We start from the raw sequence: 6,000 nt of genomic DNA on the forward strand, positions 1-6,000 counted from the left end.
GAGACCACATTGTCCACAAGGGATTTTGCCCCACTTCACCACTTGAGCGCCTTTCAGGCAAACTTCTAAAGGTTTTAATTTTGTGCTCTGTTGCTTATACCATTTTCCAGCACCCAGCTTACAGAGGCTTCCTCCTCCCAGGGTTTATCTTCCCAGAGATTACCTTGGATTTATGTCTCTGCAGCTCCTACCCTGCAAAACACTGTCACTTTTCCACTTGTAGAATTGTAACATTTCTTTTCTCAGGTCTCCAGGTGATTTTGCAGGTGTTCAGAATGATTTGATATCTATTTAGCTGATTTCCTGGGACTAGATGAAATTAGGGTCCCCTATTCCTCCACCGTCTTAACTCTATCTCCAATCTGCAGCTTTACAGACGTGGTCAGAGTAGTCTTCATGGAGGACATCACATTTGAATAGATAGTTGAATTAGGGGAGTACGTCACCCATGTGGATATACACAGCAGAAATGTGTTAGAAGGTTTGAATCCAGTGAGATGGGAACACAGAGAGTATTAGATGAGGTCAGAGAATTATTGGTGAGTCCAGATCATGCAGAGTCTTGTAGGTTACATTTAATGACTTCATTTTTGATGAGAGCAACAATGGAGTACCGCTGGAGAGCACTGATCAGAGAAGAGATAAGACTTGGTGTAGGGCATCAAGGTGGATAATGGGTGAAACATTGAAAGGTTTGAGAATAAACCAGTCATGGCAAGCACTGAGCAATCTATATAATTGTTCAATCCAAAAAAAAAAAAAAAAAAAAAAGGTGCATTTTATTGTATTTAAACTATAACAACTTCATTTTTTTTTTTTAATAAACATATAATGTATTATTAGCCCCAGGGATACAGGTCTGTGAATCACCAGGTTTACACACTTCACAGCACTCACCATAGCACATATACTCCCCGATGTCCATAACCCCACCACCCTCCCCCTGCACCCCTCCCCTGGCCCCCTCAGTTTCTTTTGTGACATTAAGAGTCTCTTTTGGTTTGTCTCCCTCCCGATCCCATTTTGTTTCATTTATTCTTTTCCTAACCCCCACCTCACCCCACCCATTGCATCTCTACTTCCTCATATCAGATCACATTATAGTTTATATTTATCATCAATAGAGATCATATGATAGTTGTCTTTCTCCAACTGACTTATTTTGCTAAGCACAATACCCTCTAGTTCCATCCATGTCATTGCAAATGGCAATATTTCATTACTTTTGATGGCTGCATAGTATTCCATTGCATATATATACCACCTCTTCTTTATCCATTCATCTGTTGATGGACATCTATGTTCTTCCCATAGTTTAGCTATTGTGGACATTGCTGCTATAAACATATGGGTGCTCGTGTCCCTTCGGATCACTACATTTAACAACTTCATTTTAAAATAGAAAAAATTTAAAAGAATTTTTATTTCCCCTTTCTTTACCTTTTTTCCTTACTTACTAACTTAATTACTTCAAAATATTTTAGAACATACAGAAATTTTAATTAGTAGTTTCCATTGTAATAATCTATGTTTTATTAGCATCATTAAAATGGATAATAATTATTATATCTGTAGTAAGATTTTCTAGAATAGGAAGATGAGAGAAGTTAAGAAACTTCCCTAAAGTCACAGAGACATAAATCATGAAACTAGAATTGAATGTTGTCACTTTTGTTGAAATATACTAGGGCTTTTTTTTTTTTTTTTTTTTTAGGGCTAAGAGATTTGTGTTTATTTAGAAAAGTCTGGACAGTTTATTTAGAAAGAGCAGGGTCTTTAGAAAATTTTAGTAGTCTATACCTCAGAATGACTTTAAAGGTGTCCTTTTTCCTTAGAGCAGGGACATGAGTGGAGCAGTTGGTAAATGAAATGAGCGGGTTCCCTTCGCGGGACTAGGAGAGGAGAAGGGCTCTGGGGACAGAATCAGCCTGTTGACAGGTTTGTCCAGGATTCCTTGGCACCATGGTTTGCTGGGATTCAGCATTGCCTGAGCTAAGTAGTTTATAGAGCATATCATTTAGGGTTGGGTGGGAGGGACAGAGTCCTTATCCCTCCAAAGACTGGGTATTTGTCATAGGATTTCCCTGATATGAGGAAGTTGAGAGGCAAGGTGGGAGGGTTGGGGGTTAGGGAAGGAAAAAACAAAACAAGATGGGATCAGGAGGGATACAAACCATAAGAAACTCTCAATTTCACAAAACAAACTAATGGTCATTGGGGGAGGGGGTAGGGAGAGGATTGTTGGGTTATGGACATTGGAGAAGGTATGTGCTATGGTGAGTTCTGTGAAGTGTGTAAACCTGGTGATTCACAGACCTGTAACCCTGGGGCTAATAATACATTATATGTTAATAGAAAAAAATTAAAAACAAAAATGACTGGGTATTTGTGAACCTCTCTAAAGTCTCTATAACTATCTGATTGAGGAAGAAATGTTTCATCCATGTGTTCTGCCAGGGAATTGTTCTGGGGTAATACAGCTGGCTTTAGAGATGTTTCTGTCACAGAGCAGTGAGGATATTTACTTTTTATTCTAGAAAGTTCTAAGAGTAGCAGTAATAAACTTTCTGCTGGTATTACAGACCCTTCAGAAGAGTGTAACTCAAGCCTTCTAGAAAAGACTGGTTGCTGTGGAGTATCTTCTCTCCCCATAGATCCTGCAATAGAAAGCCAAGTAGACGTATTTGAGGTACAGTTTACATGTTGCAAACACACTGCACATGATTCATCTTCAAAATAAATCAGAATTGTGAGAGCAAAAACTATGAGCTCTCTATTGGACCTCATCTCCTTCTGTCTAAGAAATAAGGTATGTTTTCAAGCCCAACTAAATAATGTCCCTTATCTTGTCCTTTAGTCTCATTAGGGACTGGGTATTTCGGGCAGTTGCCATTTTGTAGTTCTGTCTCCTGAGAAGCATGAAGTTCCAGAAACATATTTCTCTCATTGATGAGAAGATTCTGATGTGTCAGGGTTCCTGGCTTTCACTGGCCTCTGCTTGATGCAGCACTGCCTCAGGAGAAATTCTTATGGAAAACAGGGCCCATTGAAGTGGCAGATATAGTCTCCTCTGCTGGTAGATTTCTTATTTGCAAAGTTGAAGGTCAGGAGAAAGAAAGGATGTGTACTAACCACATGCAATCGGTATGCACTGATACTGTTGATACCATGATTCTATGACACTATGATCCTTGTTGTTCTGATATTAATGATACTGTTGAATGTCCAAACCCACTGGCACCTATGAATTACATTCTCTTACTGGTTTTGGAGTAAGGAATGATATATGGAGAGGATGAATGAGAAGCAAAGTCTTTAGGAAATTCCTAGGAGGAAGCATTCTTCATCTCTAGCAAGGTTCTTTACTTAGCCTTGCACTGGGGTTTTGTATTTAAGTATAAATGTAAGTGTTGGTCTCTTTTTTTGACACATCTTAAAATTTCCATCCATTTGATAGTCAGGTCATGTACTGGACACACCAATGGCTTTCTTCCTTACCTGTTTATGGTTTCTGACTTTATACTGGCTACACTGTTATGGTTGTAGTCTGATGTTTTGTATGGTGTTGGAGGGTGGAGTGTACAAGATGGAGAAGTTGCCATGGAGCACAAAAGCTACAGATCTGGTACTGGTTTCTTTTTGACTGCTCTCTGCTAAACTGCCTGCCAGCCTAGCCTATATTGCACAAAATAGATTAGTGTGAACTTGCCTTAGGAGATATAAATTCAAGTGAACAAAGATATGAAAACAAAAGAAAGAAGGCTATAATTAAGGGTTGCATGATTCATTAAACACATATACACACATACATTTTACTAGTTTAAGTTCTTTAGCAAGAAAGTGGTTTGGGAAATCTTGGAAGGCTTTGCTGAGGACACTGTATCTGCAGCTGGTATTCTGGGCACAAGTAATGATGGAGACTGGAGATTGTTTCAGAGGCAGGTCATTTATGCACTAAAGAATAATGAAAATTTGATGAGTTTAAATTCTCATCGAATGAGATGGTATGGGCATATTTATGAGGGATATCAAGTGTCAGGCGTGGCTGGAGCATGCATGTCCAGAGGCCGTGAGAGAAAAGGTGGTAAGAAAAATTCTGACATGGCATTTGAGGTCTGTGAAAGTCATGGTGAGTATTTCAGCCATTGCTTTTGAAAAATAATAGTAGCTATTTTATCATTTTTATGATTCATCATATTTTTAAAATGATTACTTTTCCATGTTATACCAAGGAGCTAAAAACAGGGAGAGGGTAGAAAGGAGAAGGAGAGGGAATATCTGACGTTTTTTCATTCTGTTTAGAAACTTAGAAAGTCCACTTTTGGACTAGAATTGGCCATTTATAATACTCATGTCTATGAAATACCAACCTGCTTCTGTGGTGTCTATGAACTGATAATGCTCACAATGAAATCTCACATAGATTTCTCACTCAGTGTGTTCTTTTTTTCTTACACAAAATAATGCAAGACATTTTATTTAGAATTTAACAAATACTAGACATTGTGTGAAAATAATTTTTATCTTCTATGTTTTGGGAATCTGAGATGACCCTGCTTTTAGGGCAACGAAAATACTCTGCATGATATATAATGATGGATGCAGGGCATTAACATTATTCCAATTCCATAGAATGTACCACACCAAGAGTGAACCCTGGGTTAAACTCTGGCATCTGGGTGATGGTGATGTGTCATGGTTAAATGATCAGTTGTGACAAATGTGCCATTTTGGTGGGAGATGCTGATAATGGCCAGGAGTGATATCTGTGTGGAGGCAGGACTATATGGGGACTCTGTACCTTCTTAGGCTTTGCAGTGAATCTAACACTGCTCTAAAAAAAGAGGCTTGATAGCAACAACAAAACAAGCCAAAAAAAACCAGAATGATTGTTAATAACACTGAAAGCTGCTGTCTATGTTTGGCACCCATCCTGCCCCAGAGACACCTGAGAATGAGCACTTCTGGTCCTTCACTATGAGGGGATGTGACAATTCTGAAGTCACCACAGATTCATTTTGTTGGGTTACAGCAAATGTACCTGTTTGGTTTTCCCTGAGTTTCTCAGTTCAGGGGATACAAAGATGGATGTCTTTAGTGCAACTCAAACATCTTAAAGGACGTAAGCACTGCATTACAGATAAGCTCAAAGTCCAATGGGACTACATTTAGAAAAAAAAAAAAAAGATGATTAAATTTTGTTAAACAACTAAATGATTTTTATGGGGCACTTGAGTGACTCAGCGGGTTAAGTGGCTGCGTTTTGGTCAGGTTTTAAACTCAGGTTCCTGGAATCCAGCCCTGTGTCGGGCTTCTACTTCTCTGCCTGCTGTTCCCCCTACTTGAGGTCTTTCTCTCTCTCTTTTTATCTGTGTATCAAATAAATAAATATAGTTTTTTTTTTTTTTAAACAAACTGAGTAATTTTGTTCTTAGGTGCTGAATAAATCATAATAAAATCAGCTCTCATATTCTCTGTGTCTCCAAATTGTATACTTGACCACAAGAATATATTAAAACTTCATAACCTGGTTTACATGGCCTTTGGCTGAGGAAAACTTGATTTTCCAAGTTCTTCCACTATGACTTTAGAAAATGTGTAGAATTTTGTGGTTTATATTGACTCTTTTCCCTATCATCTCTACTAATACTTTGATTTGATTTCTTTCATCTCCAATACTCTCCCCTCTGTTTTTCATATCATATCTTTGCATCACAAACTCTTTACAAGTAAGGGCCTATTTTATTTCTACTTTCTTCTCATCATGGACCCTACATAACGAAGCTGTTATATCCCTTTTCTATGTTTTTTGTTTGTTTGTTTGTTTGTTTTTATTCAAGACATTTGGAGACATCATTCTCAGGCTCTGACCACCATGAGCCAATTGGCATGATCCACAGTAATGATATGATTTCAGCCATCAAGCAAAGGAAATTTGTGTGTAAAACCATTGTGAAGCTCTATTACAGGTAAATGAGCAAGGTGGATTAACAATTTTGA

This window comes from Mustela lutreola, chromosome 1, assembly GCF_030435805.1.
Source record: "Mustela lutreola isolate mMusLut2 chromosome 1, mMusLut2.pri, whole genome shotgun sequence".
Lineage (NCBI taxonomy): Eukaryota > Metazoa > Chordata > Mammalia > Carnivora > Mustelidae > Mustela > Mustela lutreola.